A 25618-nucleotide genomic window follows, 5' to 3' on the forward strand; every position below is an offset into this window, starting at 1 on the left:
GAGGGTGGGGAGGGTGGGAAGTGGGGAGAGAAAGAGCTTAGTTTCTTCATTTTAACCTTCTGAAGAGCTTCTGCCAGAATCTTTCCTTGGCATAAAAATTTCCACTTACATCTATGCTCAAAAAATAAAGTATTCTGGAGTTGCAGAGTAGGAGAAGCACACTACAGAACATGCACAGAGGAAACAAAGGGTAAAGTTGAGCAAGTTTTATTGAGTCTCATGACTCTAGAATTTGGTACCTAAATGAGGCAAATATTTGCCTTTGTGTTTCTTTTTTCCACATTATAAAAGAGAAGCAGGCTAAATGAAAAAAAACTTGTGAAGAAACACCCAAAGTATGCATCATAACCATTTAATAGTTGTTTTGAATTATATAGTTTTTATTTTCAAAGCAGTATTGGCTTACCAGCAAAAATAAATCATTTCTTGTTTAACTTAATTTTAATTTAGTTTTCCTTTTTTAACCTTTTTATTGATCTATAATATATATAGATGAAATCACATTGCAATATACATATAGAAATACATAGAAACAGGTACAGCTGAAAGAATTTTCACAAACTTAACACATCTAGAGAGTTCTCTCATGCCTGCTTCATTCACTGTCCTACCCAAAGGAAAACCACTATCCCAATTTCTAACATCACAGGTTAATATTGTCTATTTTCATATTTTATACTAATAAACTCACACTGTATGAATTCTTCTCTCTTTGGCTCAACATCATGTTTGTGATCAATGTCCACGTTATTGCAGGTAGTAAATAGTTTCTTTTCATTGCTGTATGTAATGGTGACTGCTGCTAAGTCACTTCAGTCGTGTCCGACTCTGTGTGACCCCATAGACGGCAGCCCACTAGGCTCCCCCGTCCCTGGTATTCTCCAGGCAAGAATACTAGAGTGGGTTGCCATTTCCTTCTCCAATGCATGAAAGTGAGAAGTGAAAGGGAAGTCGTTCAGTCGTGTCTGACTCTGCAACCCCATGGACCACAGCCTACCAGGCTCCTCTGTCCATGGGATTTTCCAGGCAAGAGTACTGGAGTGGGGTGCCATTGCCTTCTCCATAATGGTGACAATTGTATATAATTATTTATTATACTACATTTATTTCCAAATATGTGTGTTTTACACTCTTGTACACATCTTCTGGTGCATATATGGACATACTCTTGGATATACACGAGGAATGTAATTTCTGTATAACTAAGTACATGTATCAACACTAGCAGATAGTGAAACCAATTTTCCTATATGGTTGTATCAATTTATACTCCTACCATTAATAACAGACATTCAATTATTCTACATTTGAAAATTTTAGTCACTCTGGAGAAAAGAAGGAGAGAGTTTGGGACAAAAATATTGAAGTAAATAATAGCCAAATGTTTTTCAAATTTCATGAGCTCACAAGTCTAAGACATCTGCTACTCCCCAAACAGCAGAAATGCAAGGAATATCACATGTAGGCACATCATAATTAAGTTGCCAAAATAAGCAAGAAAATATTAAAAGTACCCTTCTGCTCCAAAAAGACACATTAAAAGCAGGAGAATAATAAGAATTACTGTTACATTCTCAAAAGAAACAAAAGTCAAAGAGAGTGAGAAGACCTCTTTAAAATGGTTAAAAACCTAGAATTGCATAACCAGTGAAAAAAATTGTTCAGAAATGAAGGCAGAACAAAGACATACTCAGACAAATAAATTCTGAAAGAATCTGTGGCCATCTGGCCCACACTATAATAAGTGTTACAGGAAGTTCTTTAGGGAGAAGCCAATGGTAGTAAATGGGAACTCAAATCTACACAAAACATTTCTCAAAAGATAAACATGTAAATAGGTCCAGAATAACTTTGTTTCACCTTCTTGAATTGCTTTAAAAGGTAATTGACTCTTTAAAGCAAAATTAAATATTCTAGAGAAGTAAGCAATTGTAGAAGCAAGCAGTTGCTTCTATATTCTAATAAGCAACTGTAGAAAGATGGGAAGGGAGCAAATGTAAGTTACAAATGTAAGTTTGTTTTACATTGTATGTGAAATGATATATTCATTCAAAATAAAATGCTACTAGATAAAGGTATAGATCATAAGTCTTGGATCAAATATTAAAAATGAAAAAAGAGGTATAATTAAAAAGCCAATATAAGATATAAAATCTTATATCTTTTATTGCTCCATTAATGAAAAAAGGGCAAGAAATAGAGGAAAGGAAAAAAGAAGAGATAAGAGAAATAAAAGACATTCAGTAAAACTTTAGCAAACCTAAAACAAACAATATAAATAATTACATGAAATGTGTGTGAACTAAACACTACAATAAAGGGCAGATATTGTTAGACTGAATAAACAAGCAAGACCCAGCTACCTGACATTTATAAAAGCTGTACTTTAAACAAAGACACACATACATTAAAAGTAAAAGGAACAGAAAATAAACACTGTGCAAATTCTAATTGTCAGAAAGCTGGAGTGGCTATAATAATATGAAACAAAGCAGATCTCAGGCAAAGGAGATTTTCATAATGAGAAAAGGATTAATTTACCAAAAATATGTAATAAACCTAAATGTATGTACAACTAATTACATAGCTTCCAAATGTATGCAGTCAAAACTGATGAAATCAAAGGTACAGAGAGAAAAATCCACAATTAGAGTAGATAATTTTAGCTCTATTTTCTAAGTAACTGATAGACAAAGAGACAAAATTCAATAAGGATGTAGATACTTAAAACATTATCATCAACCATTTGCTATGTATAAAACTTTAGACCACAAAATGTAGAAAATACATTATTTTAAAGTGCCAGTGGAACATGAACCAAGGTTATATTACATTCGAGGTCAAAGCTCAATAAATTTAAAACAAGTGAAATTATGCTTGTTTGTTTTCTGACAAAAATGATATGAAATCACAAATCAACAATAGTAAAATTATCTGGAAAATGGCCAGAAATTAAGCAACACATTTCTAGATAACTCACAAGCTAAAATTAAAACTAACGAAAACTAATTGAAATCAGAAAACATTTCAATCTGAAGGATAATTAAAATACAATATATCAAAACCTGTACATTGCAACTAATGCAGTGCGTGCATGCATGCTCAGTCATGTCTGACTCTTTGTGACTCCATAGACTGTAGCCTGCTAGGCTCCTCTGTCCTTGGGGTTTCCCCAGCAAGAATACCAGAATGGGTTGACATTTCCTCCTCCAGGCGATCTTCCTGACCCAGGGATCAAATCTGTGTCTCCCGTGTCTCCTGCATTGGCAGTTGGATTCTTTACCACTAGTGCCACCTGTTCAGTTCAGTCACTCAGTTGTGTCCAGCTCTTTGCGACCCCCTTGGACTGCAGTATGCCAGACTTTCCTTTCCATCACCAACTCCCAGAGCTTGCTTAAACTCGTGTCCACTGAGTTGGTGATGCCATCCAGCCATCTCATCCTCTGTCGTCCCCTTCTCCTACTGCCTTCAATCTTTCCCAGCATCAGGGTCTTTTCAAATCAGTTCTCATCAGGTGGCTGAAGTATTGGAGTTTCAGCTTTAGCATCAGTCTTTCCAATGAATATTCAGGACTTATTTCCTTTAGGATGGACTGGTTGGATCTCCTTGCAGTCCAAGGGACTCTCAAGAATCTTCTCCCACACCACAGTTCAAAAGCATCAATTCTTCGGCACTTAGCTTTCTTTATGGTCCAACTCTCTCATCCATACATAAATACTGGAAAAAACTTCCCAGCACCATCTGGGAAGCTCCTAAAGGCTGTATAGTGTGGCCAAATATAAATAAAATAAAAAAGAGCCACGTGGGAAGTTCAAAGCAGAGCTTGGGGGAAAATTTTACAATTTTAAAACACTTGCACAAAGAAAAGAGAAAATATTTTAGAATAAACTTCTCTATAAAGAAGGAGGAATAAAAGCAAATTAAACTCATTATGAATAGAAAGAAGGAAATAAAAAACATAGGAGTGGATATTTATGGCATTAAAAATGGACAAACAATAGAGAAAGTTAATGGAAACTTTATAAAGTTCAATAAAATTTATAAAATATTAGCAAGGCTGTTCGCTAAAATAGAAAGAAGTCACAAATTATCAATATTAGAAGGGGCTGAAAAATAAAATAAAGAAATATTGTGAATAATTATATGCCAATACCATAGATAAAGAGAATGACAAATTCCTTAAAATGTAAAAAATCAAAACTAAATGAGAAAATTTGGAAAACCTTAACTACTACTAAAAATTGAATTCATAATGAAACACCTTCCTAATTAAATACATACACAAAATATGTAACTGGTGAATTCTGTCAACATTTGTTTAAAAAATAGCCTATTCCTACCATCACCTTAATAAAGTAGGAGGGGAGGGAACGCCAGTTCAACTCTACCCTCCTTCCACAAACAAACAAAAATATTAAAATATGCTTTATTAACATATACTCAAAAATGTTAACAAAGTATTAGCAAAACAATCTCAGCAAAATATGAAAGAACATAATATGATGGAGTAAGAGTTATTAGAATAAAGGAGAAGAGCCATAAGATCTTCCAAGTAGGTGTTGGAAAACCGTCTGACAGAATTCAACACCCAGACTTCTAATCGATGTAATCTCCCTCTACAATGGTAAAAAACATCTTTTAAAAAATCTAAATGCCAATGTTACATTTAATGATGAAAGACTGAGCACTTTCCCTTTAATCTGGTAAAAAAAGGCAAGAAGACCTGCTCTCTACTCTTATTCAAAACTTTACTGGATGTCCTAGACAGTACAATTAGATGAGAAAAGAGTAAAAGACAAACAAAATGGAAAGAAAGAAGTAAATCTATCTTTATTTATAGATGAGATAATCAGGTACCTAGGAAATTCCAAGGAATATATGAAAAAAGCTACCGGAACTGAGTGAATTTAACAGGATAACAACATATAAAGTCAATAACAATCAAACATTTTTTTCTATAGTATTAATAAAAACAGAATATGTAGTAAAAATTAGTATCATTTACAGTATGTTAAAAGTCATAAAATATGATAAATTAAAAAATATGCAAAATCTATTCATTGAAATATACTACTAATAAAATTAAAGAAGATCCATATTAGTGGAAAAAAATAGCATGTTCATGCATCAAAAGATTAAATATTAATTTCTATTCTCCACAAGTGATCTATAGATTCAACGCAATTACAACAATAAAAATCTCAGCTATTTCTTTCTACAAAATGTCCAAGCTAATTAAAACATTTACATGGAACATAAGTGACCTAGACTAGCCAAAGTAAAATATCAAATAAGAACAAAAAACTGGAGGACACATACTAACTGTCTGTAAGTTTTCTAATAAAATGAAAATAATTACTACTAATTATGGCAAGAATACACGAAGAACTGTACAAAAAAGATCTTCACGACCCAGATAGTCATGATGATGTAAAAACTAATCTAGAACCAGACATCTTGGAATGTGAAGTCAAGTGGGCCTTAGAAAGCATCACTACGAACAAAGCTAGTGGAGGTGATGGAATTCCAATTGAGCTGTTTCAAATTCTGAAAGATGATGCTGTGAAAGTGCTGCATTCAATATACCAGCAAATTTGGAAAACTCAGCAGTGGCCACGGGACTGGAAAAGGTCAGTTTTCATTCCAATTCCAAAGAAAGGCAATGCCAAATAATGTTCAAACTACCACACAATTTCACTCATCTCACACGCTAGTAAAGTAATGCTCAAAATTCTCCAAGCCAGGCTTCAGCAATACGTGAACCGTGAACTCCCTGACGTTCAAGCTGGTTTTAGAAAAGGCAGAGGAACCAGAGATCAAATTGCTAACATCCGCTGGATCATGGAAAAAGAAAGAGAGTTCCAGAAAAACATCTACTTCTGCTTTATTGACTATGCCAAAGCCTTTGACTGTGTGGAGCACAATAAACTGTGGAAAATTCTGAAAGAGATGGGAATACCAGACCACCTGACCTACCTCTTGAGAAATCTGTATGCAGGCCAGGAAGCAACAGTTAGAACAGGACATGGAACAACAGACTGGTTCCAAATAGGAAAAGGAGTACATCAAGGCTGTATATTGTCACCCTGCTTATTTAACTTATATGCAGAGTACATCATGAGAAATGCTGGACTGGAAGAAACACAAGCTGGAATCAAGATTGCTGGGAGAAATATCAATAACCTCAGATATGCAGATGATACCACCTTATGGCAGAAAGTGAAGAGGAGCTAAAAAGCCTCTTGATGGAAGTGAAAGAGGAGAGCGAAAAAGTTGGCGTAAAGCTCAACATTCAGAAAACGAAGATCATGGCATCCGGTCCCATTACTTCTTGGGAAATAGATGGGGAAACAGTGGAAACAGTGTCAGACTTTATTTTTGGGGGCTCCAGAATCACTGCAGATGGTGATTGCAGCCATGAAATTAAAAGAAGCTTATTCCTTGGAAATTTATGACCAACCTAGATAGCCTATTCAAAAGCAGAGACATTACTTTGCCAACTAAGGTCCGTCTAGTCAAGGCTATGGTTTTTTCTGTGCTCATGCATGGATGTGAGAGTTGGACTGTGAAGAAGCCTGAGCACCGAAGAACTGATGTTTTTGAACTGTGGTGTTGGAGAAGACTCTTGAGAGTCCCTTGGACTGCAAGGAGATCCAACCAGTCCATTCTGAAGGAGATCAGCCCTGGGATTTCTTTGGAAGGAATGATGCTAAAGCTGAAACTCCAGTACTTTGGCCACCTCATGAAAAGAGTTGAATCACTGGAAAAAACTCTAATGCTGGGAGGGATTGGGGGCAGGAGGAGAAGGGGACGACCGAGGATGAGATGGCTGGATAGCATCACAGACTCGATGGACGTGAGTCTGAGTAAACTCCAGAAGATGTAATGGACAGGGAGGCCTGGCGTGCTGCGATTCATGGGGTCGCAAAGAGTTGGACACGACTGAGCAACTGAACTGAACTGAACTGAATGCAAATATAGCAAACCTGGTTAGTGAAACACAACAGAGAGTCTAGATAGAGACCTACACTTATACAGCCTATGATTCTGTTATAGTCAATAAAGCAATTCAATGGGTAAAGGAAAGCTATTTCAACAAATGGCATTGAAACAACAGGATGTCCATTAAAAAAGAAACTCACCTGCCCTTTTTCTTTACACCACACAGAAAATTTATTCCAGATATATCATTGACCTAAACATTAAAAACTGCAACCCTAAAGCTTCTAGAAGAAACATGAAAAATACATTCAAGACTTTCATCTTCTTAAAACATTTTTAGATCAGTCTAGAAAGCACTAACTGTAGAAGAAACAAAAATGAATAAATTGAACCTTTTCAAAAGTCAACACTTTTGCCTATCAAATTCACCATTATGAAAAATAACAGTCAAGTCACAAACTAGGAGAAAATGTTTCAAGACATATATTATAAAAGTCTTTTAATGATAACCTCATTAAAATGGGTAAAATTTTTAAACAGGCACTTCACAAAAAGAGACATAGAAACGATCAGTTCAGTTCAGTCACTCAGTCATGTCTGACTCTTTGCGACCCCATGAACCACAGCATGCCAGGCCTCCCTGTCCATCACGAACTTCCAGACTCTACCCAAACCCATGTCCATTGAGTCAGTGATACCATCCAACCACCTCATCTTCTGTCATCCCTTTCTCCTCTGGCCTTCAATCTTTCCCAGCATCAGGGTCTTTTCCAATGAGTCAGCTCTTCCCATCAGCTGGCCAAAGTATTGGAGTTTCAGCTTCAACATCAGTCCTTCCAGTGAACACCCAGGACTGATCTCCTTTAGGATGGACTGGTTGGATCTCCTTGCAGTCCAAGGGACTCTCAAGAGTCTTCTCCAACACCACAGTTCAAAAGCATCAATTCTTCCATGCTCAGCTTTCTTTATATTCCAACTCTCACATCCATACATGACTACTGGAAAAACCATAGCCTTGACTAGATGAATCATTTTTGACAAACCAATGTCTCTGCTTTTTAATATGCTGTCTAGTTGGTCATAACTTTCCTTCCAAGGAGTAAGCATCTTTTAATTTCATGGCTGCAATCACCATTTGCAGTGATTTTGGAGCCCCCCAAAATAAAGTCAGCCATTGTTTCCACTGTTTCCCCATCGATTTGCCATGAAGTGATGGGACCAGATGTCATGATCTTTGTTTTCTGAATGTTGAGCTTTATGCCAACTTTTCACTCTCCTCTTTCACTTTCATCAAAAGGCTCTTTAGTTCTTCTTCACTTTCTGCTATAAGGGTGGTGTCATCTGCATATCTGAGGTTATTGATATTTCTCCTGGCAATCTTGATTCCAGCTTGTGCTTCTTCCAGTCCAGCGTTTCTCATGATGTACTCTGCATAGAGGTTAAATAAGCAGGGTGACAATATACAGCCTTGATGTACTCCTTTTCCTATTTGGAACCAGTCTGTTGTTCCATGTCCTGTTCTAATTGTTGCTTCCTGGCCTGCATACAGATTTCTCAAGAGGTAGGTCAGGTGGTCTGGTATTCCCATCTCTTTCAGAATTTTCCAGTTTATTGTGATCCACACAGTCAAATGCTTTGGCATAGTCAATAAAGCAGAAATAGATGTTTTTTGGAACTTTCTTGGTTTTTTGATGATCCAGCAGATGTTGGCAATTTGATCTCTGGTTCCTCTGCCTTTTCTAGAACCAGCGTGAACATCTGGAAGTTCACGGTTCATGTATTGCTGAAGCCTGGCTTGGAGAATTTTGAGCATTACTTTACTAGCGTGTGAGATGAGTGCAATTGTGTGGTAGTTTGAACATTCTTTGGTATTGCCTTTCTTTGGGATTGGAATGAAAACTGACCTTTGCCAGTCCTGTGGCCACTGCTGAGTTTTCCAAATTTGCTGACATATTGAGTGCAGCACTTTCAACTCATATGTAAAAAATGCTCATCATTATTGGTCAACATAGAAATTCAATTAAATATTACTGCAAAATGAAATATTACTTCAGACACCTAGTATTGCTAAAATGAAAAATTATTTACAACATCAAACAGTGGAAAGTCTGTAGAAAAAGAACTCATACATTATTAAAGGCAATACCACTTTGAAAAAAACACTGGGCAGTTTCTTGTACATTAAAGGATATACGTACCTGAAGTCAGCAATTACACTTGTGGGTATTTATCCAAATGTAATGAAAACATATGGCCATAAAAAGTATTGTACAGAAATGTCATAACATCTTTATTATAAAAGCCAAACTGAAAATAGCCCATGTATCCAATAAGGAGAGAATATATAAGCAATTATGGTATACTTATGTAATGGAATACTACTCAGCAATTAAAAAAAAGAAGTCGAAGAGTGCATAGTGCATGATTTCATTTATAAGAAACTAGAAGATAAAACTAATACACTGTGAAAGAAATCTGAGCAGTGATTGCCTCTAGCAGGTCAGACTTGACAGTGGGACAGGAGTGAACCTTCTAACGTGACTGAAACATTCCACCTTTGATAGGAGAAGGGGTTACGCAGGTACATACATTTGTAAATATTTAAACTCACAATTTAAGATTGTACATTTTACTGGATGCTAGTCATGCCTTCATAAAAACAATGTAAACAAATCTCTCATAATTGTATTTTTCAACATTTGGTTTTTTATTTTTTGAGGCTATCATAGTTAGGCTATACATATTATACACATTGTATATATATATGTCACATACCAAGGGAACATTTCATGCAAACATAGGCTCGATAAAGGACAGAAATGGTATGGACCTAATAGAAGCAGAAGATATTAAGAAGAGGTGGCAAGAATACACAGAAGAATTGTACAAAAAAGATCTTCACGACCAGGATAATCACGATGGTGTGATCACTCATCTAGAGCCAGACATCTGGGAATGTGAAGTCAAGTGGGCTTTATAAAGCATCACTATGAACAAAGCTAGTGGAGGTGATGCAATTCCAGTTGAGCTATTTCAAATCCTGAAAGATGATGCTGTCAAAGTGCTGCACTCAATATGCCAGCAAATTTGGAAAACTCAGCAGTGGCCACAGGACTGGAAAAGGTCAGTTTTCATTCCAATCCCAAAGAAAGGCAATACCAAAGAATGCTCAAACTACTGCGCAATTGCACTCATCTCACATGCTAGTAAAGTAATGTTCAAAATTCTCCAAACCAGGCTTCAGCAGTACGTGAGCCATGAACTTCCTGATATTCAAGCTGGTTTTAAAAAAGGCAGAGGAACCAGAGATCAAATTGCCAACATCCGCTGGATCATGGCAAAGCAAGAAAGTTCCAGAAAAACATCTATTTCTGCTTTATTGACTATGCCAAAGCCTTTGACTGTGTGTATCACAATAAACTATGGAAAATTCTGAAAGAGATGGGAATACCAGACCACCTGACCTACCTCTCGAGAAATCTGTATGCAGGCCAGGAAGCAACAGTTAGAACAGGACGTGGAACAACAGACTGGTTCCAAATAGGAAAAGGAGTACGTCAAGGCTGTATATTGTCACCCTGCTTATTTAACTTCTATGCAGAGTACATCATGAGAAACGCTGGACTGGAAGAAGCACAAGCTGGAATCAAGATTGCCGGGAGAAATATCAATAACCTCAGATATGCAGATGACACTACCCTTATGGCAGAAAGTGAAGAGGAGCTAAAAAGCCTCTTGATGAAAGTGAAAGAGGAGAGTGAAAAAGTTGGCTTAAAGCTCAATATTCAGGAAATGAAGATCATGGCATCTGGTCCCATCACTTCATGGCAAATCGATGGGGAAACAGTGGAAACAGTGTCAGACTTTATTTTTTTGGGCTCCAGAATCACTGCAGATGGTGACTGCAGCCATGAAATTAAAAGACGCTTACTCCTTGGAAGAAAAGTTATGACCAACCTAGATAGCCTATTCAAAAGCAGAGACATTACTTTGCTGACTGAGGTCCGTCTAGTCAAGGCTATGGTTTTTCCAGTAGTCATGTATGGATGTGTGACTTGGACTGTGAAGAAAGCTGAGTGCCAAAGAATTGATGCTTTTGAATTGTGGTGTTGGAGAAGACTCTTGAGAGTCCCTTGGACTGCAAGGAGATCCAACCAGTCCATTCTGAAGGAGATCAGTCCTGGGATTTCTTTGGAAGTAAAGACGCTAAAGCTGAAGCTCCAGTACTTTGGGCACCTCATGCGAAGAGTTGACTCATTGGAAAAGACTCTGATGCTGGGAGGGATTGGGGGCAGGAGGAGAAGGGGTGACAGAGGATGAGACGGATGGATGGCATCACGGACTCAATGGACGTGAGTCTGAGTCAATTCCAGGAGTTGGTGATGGACAGAGAGGCCTGGCGTGCTGCAATTCATAGGATGGAAAAGAGTCGGACACGACTGAGTGACTGAACTGAACTGACCAAAAGAAAGGCAACCGATAATGACTGTTCCTGTTCCACGTACTGACACAGGACATAAACCTAGCACTGACCACTTTTTTTTTCCCATGTCCTGCTTGCATCTTTTTTTTGAGTCTCACCATTCTTGGTCAATTATTTCCTATTTTACAATCCTCCGGAAATACAACCATTTCCCTATTCAAAGTGACAGCTTTAAAAAGGAACTAAGCCTGAGGAAATAAACTGTCCCTAAATATGTTCTTCCCGAATATGAATTTTCAATTTCCAAATCCCCTTGACTTACACAATCTTAGTGAACTCTCAAGACAACCCTGTGAGGTAGGCTGATAGATTTTATTCTCCCTATTTCACACATGTGAAAACTGAGTTCTAATATCCTTGTCTAATATCACAAACTCACCCAATGAGGAAACTGGGGAGGAAACAAAATTCTCTAAAAGTCTTTTCACTGATCACATTTTAAGTGAACTTTCAAGAAGGTATCAAAATGTGCCTTCCATGGTGTCCTCCTAAATTTAACTTACCTCTCATTAACCCAAGACCTGCCAGGCTTTTACAGCCTTCTCAGAGCTGCCACTTGCTCTCATACCCATGCACTTCTCTATCTTTTTCTTCATTTTGGCATCCATGCCATATACTTCTGGTCTTCACCAGTGCTAAACAGCTCAGCTTTTCATTCCTTCGAGACTCTGTTTTTGGCTGGGTGACAGGATACATCTTGATAAATTGATAGCCAGGGCATTTTTATTACCACCATGTACCCAGAACACACTGGCATTCTCAAGGCAGAGGAGACAACATCTTCAGTCAAGTCAGTAATCACAATGACAGACACTTTAGTGTCAACAGAGCAAAGATGAACAGGAACACAGTTTAATTGCATTGGGTAAAAGTCCCATTAGAAATAGAAGTCAAAGACATAGATTAATTATACTCTGTGAACTTGGAGCCCCAAGGAAATGGAAATCAAGTTTCTTCTTGCCCACATCCTGTATAATTCCCTATACTGTAGGCTATTTGAAAAGCTGAATGCCAAATCTGTTTGATGATGCTGAACTCTCATTCCCCTCAACTTTCTTAACATCTCAAGGTTGCCAACCTGGGAAAGATATCACATCTTATTGCTTTTCCAGCCCTCAGTTCCAAGGGTAATAAGGTCCCTAGTTACTCCCATAAAGCACTGAGATTGTTATCCAATTTTAGGCTGTGCATGTATCTGGAGGTGTAACATAATCCCTGTTTTTTGTTTTTTGTTTTTTTTTTTTTAAAAAAAAGACATGATAAAGAGAAAAACGTACAAATGAGTCCCTGGCTCACAGAAGAAAAACCTTTTCAGCATTATGTAAGGCAAAGGATAGGTTAAAAAAAAAAAGAGATATGACCTCTGTAACAAACAAGTACAATTTTTTCTTTGACAGCTAGCTCTGAATCACATAACCTTTGGTGTTAAAAGTTTCATTTCATACTGTGACAATACATTGGAGTTGATCTGAAGTTTCTTCTTCCAAAGGCTCTCCTATCCTTCAGCCTCAATCTTCAATCTGCCCTTTTCCCCTGTCCTTTTTGTCTCTTTTTCCAGTCTTTATTTTATTTTATTTTTTAAAAAATCTTTAATTCTTACATGCATTCCCAAACATGAACCCCCCTCCCACCTCCCTCCCCATAACATCTCTCTGGGTCATCCCCATGCACCAGCCCCAAGCATGCTGTATCCTGCGTCTTTAGATTGTGAATTTCCTTTGAAGGGCTGTTTTCTACCAGGTCAGATTTTTGTTGAATGCCCAAGAGTCTAATGTAATCCTGACCAATACTGATGAACAGAGCAAAGTCACTAATCATTAAGTAAAAGTTACTCCAGAGAAAGGAGGAAGGGGGTTGAGAAGAAAGATGAGGCAGGGGGCCTGTGGAAAAGTAGTAGTGTTCTGACTCTTGAACTTGGCAGATTTCAGACAAAAGCTGCTATATGTTTTACACCCAAAACATCAGTGTAATGGAATACATTAATTGCTGTCATCAGGATTTTAGATGCAATGGAGAGCTGCTGGAAGTCCTGACGTAGAATTATTAGGAACATCCTCGGAAGAAGAGGAGTTAAGCACTGATTACAAAGGTGCATGAAAGTCAGACGTGAGGACAGTGCTACAAGCAAGTGTCCACTACACCTTTATCCCTGTTATCCATATCACAAATTTCTAGATTTTTCGTTATCCTACTTAAGGAAGCTCCAAGGCAGGGTGTCTGCCTCTTCACCATCATTCTGCCTGTCTAACTTGCTAACTAAGGATTACATTTATTGGTATAATGTAACAGCAACCATGATTTAAAACTCAACACTATGTAACTTTGAAAAATTATAAACTGTCAAGTTTTAAATTCACAGGCTCTCAGTTATCCACCCACTCCAGAATAACAGATGAAATACTCTTGGATTTTTTATCAAATCTAAGTAGATTTTCCATTTTTAAAAGCATACATAGAGGATTTTTAAAAAGAACTGACCATAGTTTAGTCCATAAAGGAAGTCTCAATAATTTCCAAGAATGAGTGTACTATAGACCTCACACTCTAACCACCAATCAAATAAATTAAAAAAGATATAACAGAATTTAGGAAATAAGTAGAAGTAAAGGGGAATTACAATACTACCTGTGAAACAAATTTGGAATACAGCTAAAGTAGTGGTTTATAGGTAAATTTATAAGCTTTAATGTTAATGCTTATGTTAGAAAGTAAAAAACCCTGAAAACCAAAGGGCTAGCATACAATTTGAGAAGTCAAAAAGGAATGACAGAATAAAACCAAAGACAGAAGAAAATTTAATAAAGAACATACATCAAGGAAATAGAAAGCAAAGAAACCATAAAGAAAGACCTCCACATTCCCCAACTTTGATTCAGTTACTTTTCCTGATTAAATCGTTGTTCTAGAAGTCAGTTAAACTATGGGGGGATTACTTTTACTGTGTGATCACTTGATTTTAGACTCCATAAAGGTTGGCCTTTATAAGGTTTTCCCCTTAGTCTTAAAGTGAAGTGAAAAAGTCGCTCAGTCATGTCTGATTCTTTGCTACCCAATGGACTATACAGTCCATGGAATTCTCCAGGCCAGAATACTGGAGTGGGTAGCCTTTCCCTTCTCCAGGGCATCTTCCCAACCCAGAGACTGAACCTAGGTCTCCCGCATTGCAGGCAGATTCTTTACCAGCTGAGCCACAACGGAAGCCCCTCTTAGTGTTAAGGTCGTATTTTAGTAATGAGACATAATCATCACGCTTCTGTGGTTTCAATGGAAAGTCCAAGCCTCTCTACCTGGACTCAAACAGTAAGCCTTTGACTCCCCTGCAATGGCAAGGCATTAAAACATCTGCTCAGCACCATCAGCCTTACAGCTGTTGTTTTTTCCTTTGTAGTCTTTCCTTATGTAAAGACAATTCAGCAGTCAGTCAAGAGTTTGAGGAGAGCTTATCTGTAGATGTGAGGGATCCTCCCACAATATTTTTTAGATTTCTACTCTCTGTCCCCTCAGGTCACTTAGGCTGCAGTCGTGTATTTGAGCTCCTCAGCGCCATATAGATTTGGGACTATCCTGAGAAGAAAAGCCTTATAAATATGAATCTCATCTAGTATGATCCCCTCCAATCAAGTGTCAAAGCCCTTTCCGTTTTTTATTACCTTTGGTCCCCCTCCAGTGCTTTTTAACAGTTAATTTTTATATTTTGTGCAGAGTTTATACTTGTTATTGGCAGGAGGGTTACTCTGATGCAAACTACTCCACCATTACTCAAACCCAAAATCAGTTCTTAAGCTTGACATACTTAGAAAATGGTATGCTTCTGATGGATTCTTAAATAAATTCAGTACATAAAATAACAATTCTACTGCAGCACATTTAATATTGAGGATACTTCATTTTCCCAAATGTACATGTCTATGCTAAAACTCTATTCTGTCCTTTAAAACTTTTAATCTACCACTTCTTATATGAAATAAACCTTGATTTTTAAAAATCTATTCACCGAGCACTGATATGTGTTTAACAGACATCATTTTTTTTTTCCAACCCTCACAACAACCTGAAAGGGAGGAAGTATTTCAATGTTCATGTCATAGCTGAAGTCACCTTAGAGATAAAAACTAATATGTCCAATATTACACAGTTTAGAAACTAAGAAATCTGGGATTTGAACCAAGAATATTCTATATATGCTCTTGTACATTATGTTACAGCCTCTTGGCATAACTCTCCAACCAAAATTTCTTTTTTCTTTGAATTCCCTTAGCACGTTAAATCTTTTTGGCCATTACTCATACTCGGCTTCATTATCAAAGTGTGTTTCTATTCCTCTACAGGTCTTGAAGTCAGAGGCCATATCTTTTTTTTTTTTTTTTTTTTTTTCATGACTTTCCATGAGAAACTGTAAAAAAGACTTGGGTTTAAATCCCACTCTCTCACCTTCCTGGATGATCTTGTATAAAACCTTATAACCTTTCCAAAAATTTCTACTCATAGAGTGGAGACCACAGTACTACATGTTTATAGTAAAAATTAAGATGATGTACCTGACTCACGTAATCATCAGTAAGTTGTAGCTAGTGTCATTAAAGTTCTGTGGAGGTATTTTCTTATGTAACATCTTATTTAATCACCACAACTACTACAAAGTCATTAGTAACTCCATTTTCCAGAAGAGAAAACTGATGCTTTACAAGAGCAGTATACTTTGAGCAACTGTTTCTGAATGATTATCAGCATGGTCTTCAAATATTTCTCCAGGTCCACAGATTCTTGCACTAACAAGGAACCCTTGCCCACCTTCCCCCTTACATGGGGGCAAGGTGAAAGGTTGGGTAGCAGCTCTCAAATCAATCTTTGAAAGTGAAAGCAGTTGACCCTTTGCCAGCACTCTCTGGTCTAATTGACTTCCCGCAGTGAAACCTTTATTTTGAAACAGGACTCCAGAGCCACCACGGGCTAAAAAGACAAAAATAATGTCGTTAACTGTGTTTATTTTGCTTGGGATAAAGTGTCCTGAACTCATAACAAATGTCCTCTTGTTAGCAAATGGAAAGGTATAATTAAGACAGCTTTTCCACCACTTTTAACGAGCTTTCAGTTTCCTCTCTACCCCACCCCCTCATTTTTTTAATGAGATACCAATTTCCTCCTGTCCAGCACTCACAGATACTTTAAGCAATAAAACAGACAGCTTTGATTTTCATCTTAGTGTGAAGTTTTGGTATTAATTTATTCATCTGCGACCTGCATCACACTCATCTTGTGTTAAATGGCCTGTTAATCTTTAAAAATTAACAAGGTATCTCAGGCCAAAATATGAAAGAGAAAAGGGGAAAAAAGTGAGAGAAGGAGGCTGGGGAAGGGAAAGAAGGTTTCTGCTTAGGGTAGCATGGAAACATTGATATTTTCACGCTACTGCCTTCAACTTCAGCATCTTCAGGAAACACAGGCCCACAATGAAGACTTTTTCCTGGTTTCCTGCAACCTCTCTCCAATTAAGGTTCAAGTGTAACCCAGTCTGCTCATACCGGGAAGCTGGTTGGGACCTGGCTGACGTAAATAGAGACCTTGCTGTGGGGCCAGGAGTTGTGCTCAGCTCTGGGAAGATGTGTAGGTGGTAAGGGCAGAGAGAGGCTGTAGAATCAACTCAGCCCAGCCTGCTGCCTGCATAGCACTCCTGCCCAGGCTTTCTTCCTAGCCCAGCCTTCTCTGGAGAGAAGTGGCTTTGACAGATTTGGGCAGCAAACTGCTTATTCACGAAAAGATTTTAAAATAACATTAATAGATCTTTAAGACTTTCAGAAGTCCTGGAAGTGAGTTCAAGGATTAGATCTGTACTCAGCAAAAAACTATGCACTTTGTTCTATACATGCTTTACCCCTCCTTACCAAAGGCCCCATTTATGTACTGTGAGTTGGAAACCATGTGACCCTATTAAATCAGATTAGCTGTTTCTAACACAAAATGTACTTGCTTCCACTTTTCTCTGTGATTGTACTTTTGTTTCTCCTCCGTGTAAACAACTTTAAAAATCATCATCAATTTAATTAAGCTTCACTTTTTAAAAACTCAAAATTATACTGAGATATAATTAGTGTACTGTAAAATTTACCTATGTAAAGTGTACAATCAATAGTTTCAGGATATTTGGAAAGTTGTGCAAACAGCATCAGAATCTAAGTTTAGAACATTATCTTAATCCTAAAAAAACACTTTAATACATTAGCAGTCACTCCCCATTCCTCCTCTACCACCCCACCCCCCCCCCCACCCAATCACAACCCAAGGCAAACACTAATCTGCCATCTCAATAGATATGCTTATTCTGGACATTTCATATAAACTGTACCATATGACTTATGGCTTTCTGTCACAGGTTTCTTTAAATTAGCATAATGTTTTCAAGGGTGACCTGTGCTGTAAGATATATCAGTATTTCATTCGTTTTTTATAGTCAAATAATACTTCATTGTATGGATATACTACATTTATACATTCATCAATTGTAGGACACTTGGGCTTTTTTTACTTTTTGGCTATTACAAATAATGCTGCTGTGACATTCAAATTTCTGTGTGGATATATGTTTTCAATTTTGGGAATAGTCAAATTGCTGGATCATTTGGTAACTCTATGTTTAGTATTTTGAGGAGTTGCTTCTCTCACTTTACATTCACACCATCAATGTATGAGGGTTCAAATTTCTTTATATGTCCTCAAGACATTGTTATCATCTGTCTCTGTGATAACAGTTATCCCAGCAGATGTGAGTAGTCTCACTGTGACTTTGTCTTTCCTTAACAACTAATGAGCAGTTTTTCACTTGCTCATCAGTCATTTGAATGCCTTCTTTGTATAGATGCTTATTCAAATCCATTGCCCACTTTTTAATCAGGTGTCTTATTTTTTTATTGCTGATTGTAAGAATTCTTGAGAAATCTGTATGCAGGTCAGGAAGCAACAGTTAGAACTGGACATGGAACAATAGGCTGGTTCCAAATAGGAAAAGGAGTACGTCAAGGTTGTATATTGTCACCCTGCTTGTTTAACTTCTAGGCAGAGTACATCATGAGAAATGCTGGACTGGAAGAAACACAAGCTGGAATCAAGATTGCTGGGAGAAATATCAATAACCTCAGATATGCAGATGATACCACCTTATGGCAGAAAGTGAAGAGGAGCTAAAAAGCCTCTTGATGAAAGTGAAAGAGGAGAGCGAAAAAGTTGGCCTAAAGCTCAACATTCAGAAAACGAAGATCATGGCTTCCAGTCCCATCACTTCATGGGAAATAGATGGGGAAACAGTAGAAACAGTGTCAGACTTTATTTTTTTGGGCTCCAAAATCACTGCAGATGGTGACTGCAGCCATGAAATTAAGACGCTTACTCCTCAGAAGAAAAGTTATGACCAACCTAGATAGTATATTCAAAAGCAGAGACATTACTTTGCTGACTAAGGTCCGTCTAGTCAAGGCTATGGTTTTTCCAGTAGTCATGTATGGATGTGAGAGTTGGACTGTGAAGAAGGCTGAGTGCTGAAGAATTGATGCTTTTGAACTGTGGTGTTGGAGAAGACTCTTGAGAGTCCCTTGGACTGCAAGGAGATCCAACCAGTCCATTCTGAAGGAGATCAGCCCTGGGATTTCTTTGGAAGGAATGATGCTAAAGCTGAAACTCCAGTACTTTGGCCACCTCATGCGAAGAGTTGAGTTATTGGAAAGACTCTGATGCTGGGAGGGATTGGGGGCAGGAGGAGAAGGGGACGACCGAGGATGAGATGGCTAGAGGGCATCATGGACTCGATGAACATGAGTCTGAGTGAACTCCAGGAGATGGTGATGGACAGGGAGGCCTGGTGTGCTGCGATGCATGGGGTCGCAAAGAGTCAGACACGACTGAGCGACTGAACTGAACTGTAAGAATTCTTTAAATATTCTAGATGTCACTCCTTTATCATAAGTTCCAAATATTTTCTCCCATCCTGTGAGCTGTCTTTTCACATTCTTGATGGTATCATTTGCAGTACATACGTTTCCAATTTTGATGGAATTAAATTTACCTATTTCTTCTTTTGTCACTCATGCTTTGGGTATTATTTAAGATTCAAGGTCATAGAGATTTATTCTTATATTTTCCTCCAAGAGTTTTATGGTTTTAATGGTAATGTTTATGTCTACAATCCATGTTGAGTTAATTTTGTATTTGCTTAGAAGGGGTCCAACTTCATTCTTTTGTATGTAGGAAGCTAGCTGTCCTACCACTATTTGTTGAAAAGATTATTTTTTCCTCCTTGGAATTTTTTGGTACTCTTATTGAAAATTAACTGACTATTGAAAAAAGAGGAGGGTTTCTTTCTGTACTCTAAATCCATTCCATTGACCTGTATATCTATTGTTATGCCAGTACCACACTTCTGGGTCCTATAGCTACAGGACATCATAGCTACAGGAATTAGGAAAACATAAATTGTGAGTCCTTTACTTAGTTCTCCTTTTTCTATTTGGCCATTCTGGGTGCCTAGAATTTCCATGTGAATTCTTGGATAAGTTTACCAGTTTCTGTAAGTAGGGAAGCTGAGATAGTTATAGACATCATTCAAAATAAGCAGATCAATTTTAGAGGCACTGCCATTTCAACATTATTAGTTCTTCCAATCCATGAACATAGGATATGTTTCAGTTTCATATCTTTTAACTTTCTTCGATGATGAAAGTTTTATAGTTTTTAGTACAAGTTTTGAACTTCTTTCCTTAAATTTACTAAGTATTTTCTTCCTCTTGGTGCTTTATTATAAAGGCAATTGCTTTCTTAATTTCATTTTGATTTGCGTATTCTTTCTGCATGGAAATACAATAGATTCTGTATAATAATCTAGTATCTTGCAGTTCTGTTGGACGTGTTTCTTAGTATGAATACATTTTTTTAAGTGAATTCCTTCAGATTTTTTCCAGATGTCTCAACATCTATCAGATGTACTTTTACTTTTTTCTTTCCAATCTGGACATCTTTCTTTCTTTTTTCTTTCTTTAACGTGTGTATTTTTTTTTTAAAGGCAAAATAAACTACAAGTCTGTCTTTGTTTATGGCTTTTCCTTGTAGTCTTTTACCAAAGTAGGGTCTTTCTTTGCAGCTCTAGCCAGGCAACAGAGAAGACACCTTCCATAAAAGGTTGTCTGGGATGGGGTGAGAACATAGTTGGCCCATATTTTCTCTGGGGAAAAAAACCAGCTTAGTCATGGCATCTAACCCCAGTCTGCATCTTGCCCTTGAGGAAGACCAGGCAAGGGGCAGAAAGAGGTGCTCAGGGCATTGCCTGTTGTGCACACATCTCTGTCACGGATTCTGAAGCAAGAAGGCAGCTCTGGAGTACAGATCTGGTGGCTGGAATGTTAAGGGTTCTGGGATGCTGTTCAGCAATGAGCTGGCAAAACTAAGGAGTGAAAGCATTTTGGCCATTCCTATAGTTGGGTGACTGTCATTACTGCTTTTTTCATTTCCTTTTCTTACCTGTTTAGCCTGAGTAGAATCTTCAGTACAATGATGAACAGAAGAGGTAAGAGCAGACTTTGTATCTTGTTCCTGATGTTTGTTGTGTATTTTTCACAGAGGCTCTTTATCATTTGAAAGAAATTCCCTTCTATCCTCAGTTGTTGTTGTTGTTGTTGTTTTTTGAGTGATTTTATAAGGAAAGCATTGTCTTTGTCCGAGGCTTTGTCTTTACCATGTGGTTTCATCCTTTCCCTATCAATATGATGTGGCACTGATTTCTGCATTCATGGAATAAATCGTGGTGTATACTCCTTTCTGAATCACGCTAGATTTGGTTTGCTGGTATTTTGTTGGAGATACTTGAGCCCATATACATAAGTGATATTTGTTTATAGTTTCATTGTCTTGTGATATCTTTGCTATTTCTAGTATCAGGGCAATAGTGACCTCATAAGATGAGTTAGGAAGTGTTTCCTTCTCTTCTGTTTTTCTAAGAGTTTATGAGCAGGTATATTAATTCTTCTTTGAGTATTTGATAAAATTCACCAGTGAAGTGAACAAAGGCTGGGCTTTCCTTTGTGGGAACTTTTAAAATTACTAGCTAAATATATTCATTTTTATAGATCTGTTCACACTTTCTCTTTCTTCTTGAGTCAGTTTTCTTAATTTGTGTTCTTCTAAGAACCGTCCATTTCTTCTAAGTTATCTAATTCATCAGCATACATTTATTCAGAGTATGTTCTTACAATATTTTTCATTTCTTTAAGGTTGTTTGTGATGTCCCTTCTTTCATTCTTGACTTTAGTAATTTTTTTTTTTCTGGGTCAATCTAGCTAAGTATCTGTCAATTTTGTTGATTTTTTTTTAAAGAAAAACATGATTAGTTGATTTTCTCTATTGTTTTTATTCTATGTATTATTGTCTACTTTTAATATTAGTATTAATAGTTAATATTAATATTGTCTACTTTTAATATTATCCCAGCTATCCTCTTCATCGATACCCTGTACTGCAAGTCATCCAGGCTGATGTCACTTGGAGAAATGTGGGTTACAGTAGCAGTCATGTCCCATTACTGTCAGTTTCTCAAAACAATCATATAGCCATTTGCCCTAAATAAACAAAAGAACTAAGGGAGAATGAGGGAGAACAAACTCATCATGTTTTTGGTGGCTTTTTCTCCAAGACTTTCAGAATTCCTGTTTGGTTCCTTAACTTTATACTTGGAACCACCTGTTTGACAAACTGACTCAGCTAAGATCCAACACCAGGAATGCCAAAAAACTGGCATGCGTATCATCTCTGTCCCTTGCCCATGGAAGATACTGATTATCTTATAATTTTTTCTAGGCTCATGTGGCCTTATAGTTCTCAGCATAGGGAGACTCCACATAACCACTACCAACACCTATGGTGCAGGGGTTGTAACCCCATCATGTATACAATACAGATGGATATATATGTTAACCAAAGACATAGAATAGACTTATTACATCAACACTGTCTGTAATAGCCCCACAGAGAAAAAACTACCAAATACTCATCAACAGCATTTTTAATAAATCAGCATGGTATCTTTACAAAATGGGCGACTACTATCCAGCAATGAAAATGAAAGTTCTACAACAATGGTGGATAATATAAATGATCCTTACTAATGTAGCATTGAACCAAGGAAGTCAAACATAAAATAATATATATTGTAGGATTCTATTTATATATAGATTAAAACCATGCAAAATGAATCTGTGTTACTAGAATCCAGGATAGTTGTTACCCTTGGGAGGAAATTAGAATCATGAGGGTGGTTTCTGGGGGATGGATAATATCTGTTTCTTGATAAGAGGCTCAGTGTCACCCAGACTGTACTGAGTTTGTGAAAAATCTTCATCCGGTAGTCTTATGATGTAAATATTTCTCTGTATTATATTTCAGAATTACTTTCTTTTTTTGGTACCAGTTTGGTTTACTCATCTCCTTAAGCAGATAGTGAACTTCTCCAGTTTTTGGAACCATGTTTCTATTTCATTGAATGTCCTTTAGAATTAGGCCAGCGATGGAAACACAACAGAAATATGTTTGCTTTACTTATTTGCTATTCCTACTCTACATTTCAAGTATTCCAGTCCCTGCTGAAATCCCACTTTTTGGAATCTGGCATGTATCTGATTCTGTAATTTATCCTTTATCCACTCAGTACAATATCCCTGGAAAATTTTGTAACTTATTCCAAGCCAGACTAACTCCATGGTGTCCCTACTCACATTCTGGTTGCTATTTTTGATACTTCAACTTTCTCTCTTTGGTGTTAGACCTTGACAAATTGTAGGGTTAGGACTACTCCCTAGTAACCTAGGTTGGACAAATCAATTGGGAAAATGTGAAAGAAGAAAATTTACTGGCACAGAAGCTTGTAGTGTATCTAGAAATCATACCAGTCACACACTGTTCAGCCCCCAAACAGAAAAATGTTTAAGTACACTTAAATGCTACAAGGAGATCAAACCAGTCAATCCTAAAGGAAATCAGTCCTGAATATTCATTGGAAGGACTAATGCTGAAACTGAAGTTCCAATACTTTGGCTATCTGATGTGAAAAGCTGACTTACTGGAAAAGTCCCTGAAGCTGGGAACAATTGGAGGCAGGAGGACAATGGGGTGACAGAGGATGTGATGGTTGGATGGCATCACTAACTCAATGGACATGAGTTTTAATAAGCTCAGGGAGTTGGTGATGGACAAGGAAGCCTGGCGTGCTACAGTCATGGGGTCACAAAGAGTCGGGCACGACTAAGCAACTGAACTGACTGAAATGCTATAGATATTGCCATTTATATGTGTAGCTGGGCCACTTTCAGAAGCTTTTGAATTGGGGCTTCAATGTTTATGAGTGTTATGTGTTACCTTGGAGGTTGATACAACTATACCTAAGTTCAGGCCAAGCTCAGAGAAGTCAGTTTGGTCAGGTAATATAGAATGAATTATGTTGTGATGACAAATAACCTCCAAATCTCACTGACTTTTATAATAAGTGGGCTTCCTTGGTGGCTCAGTCGGTAAAGCGTGTGCCTACATGGGGGAAACCTGGGTTCGATTCCTGGGTTGGGAGGATTCCCTGGAGAAGGAAATGGCATTTGTTTTTATAGCTCAGATGGTAAAGAATTCGCCTGCAATGCAGGAGACCCGGGTTTGATCCCTGGGTCAGGAAGATCCCCTGGAGAAGGAAATGGCAACCCACTCCAGTACTCTTGCCTGGAGAATTCCATGGATGGAGGAGCCTGGTGGGCTACAGTCTATGGGATAGCAAAGAGTCGGACACGACTATGTGACTAACTTTCAACTTTCATATTCATTATATGTCATCTATGGCTCTGCTCAACCTCATCTTCTATCTAGGCCCTAGCTGAAGGAATGATATTTTTCAGGGACATTTCTAGTCTTGTGGTAGAAAGAAGAGAGAATATTGTGTTATGGCTTTCTTCTTAGAAATGGCACATATCACGTCTGTTCATATTTAAGTGGCCAGAGCAAGCAACGTAACCAAGCCCAACATCAACAAGGAAAGGATACATGATCCTTACATGTGGGAAAAATGTATTTGTAACAATAATTTACTGTAGCAGTAACGCTGAAAGGAAGACAAGGATATGATCCCTCTCTCTACTAATTTATAAACAAATGAGGATAATAATTCACATTCCATATTTATCTACTTTTAAGTTCTTATATTTTTAGCCTGAACAATTAGGGTGAGAACACGAACTAGACATTAGTTGAGTAGAAACCATCTTTGTTACAACCTTCCTTTGACCTTTTCAGAGTCTTGCCTCCCACACCCCCACTTAATGTGGAAAGATGGAGGCAGCTATCTTTGGAAATGGGCATATGCTCACTGATGTACCTGGATGCATTTGTAGAACTATCCTCATTGAGCACAGGTATGTTGTATGAAGCATAATAATGATAATAGAAGACAGATCATCCTAGACTCTGCCCTCCACTTATAGAATGAATGAGCCAATTACTATTTTCTAAAAATGTCTAAAGATCTCCTTAGAGAAAAAAAAAAAAAAACTGAGGGGGGAAGAACAAATAGAAAGAGCACAAAGGATTTTTAGGGCAATAAAAATACTTTGTATGATATTATTAATATAATGGTAGATATAGGTTATCATAAATTTGTCCAAATTCATAGAAATTACAACACCAAGGGTGAACCCTAAGGCACACTATAGACTCTGTTTGATAATGATGTTTCAATGTTGGTTCACCAGATACATAAAAAGGTACACCGCTGAGGGGGTGTTGACAGTGGAAGAGGCTATACATGTCTTGGGGACACAGGGCATATGGGAAATCTTTCTACCATCTGCTCAATTTTTCTGTGAACCTAAAACTGCTCTAAAAATAAAGTCTATTAAAACATTATGGAAATCTTCCTTATTCTTGAAAAGTCTGCACAGGAGACTGTAAAATGCCTAGAGATATGCTTCCTAAGTCATGGAAGTGGCTTTGCTAACAAGACAGCAGCCCTCTGCTCTGTCATAACAGAACTGGTCAGTCATGCATCCTCTAGGCAGTCCCTACAGAATGCAGATCACCGGACAGGTAAGCACTGTTCACCAGAGAGAACTGCTAGTTGGCTGGAGTAGATGAATTGAGCTGCCACTGTCCTGATTAAACAGATCAGGCACTACCTCAAAGCTGCAC

The sequence above is a fragment of the Ovis canadensis genome, chromosome 1, assembly GCF_042477335.2.
Source record: "Ovis canadensis isolate MfBH-ARS-UI-01 breed Bighorn chromosome 1, ARS-UI_OviCan_v2, whole genome shotgun sequence".
Lineage (NCBI taxonomy): Eukaryota > Metazoa > Chordata > Mammalia > Artiodactyla > Bovidae > Ovis > Ovis canadensis.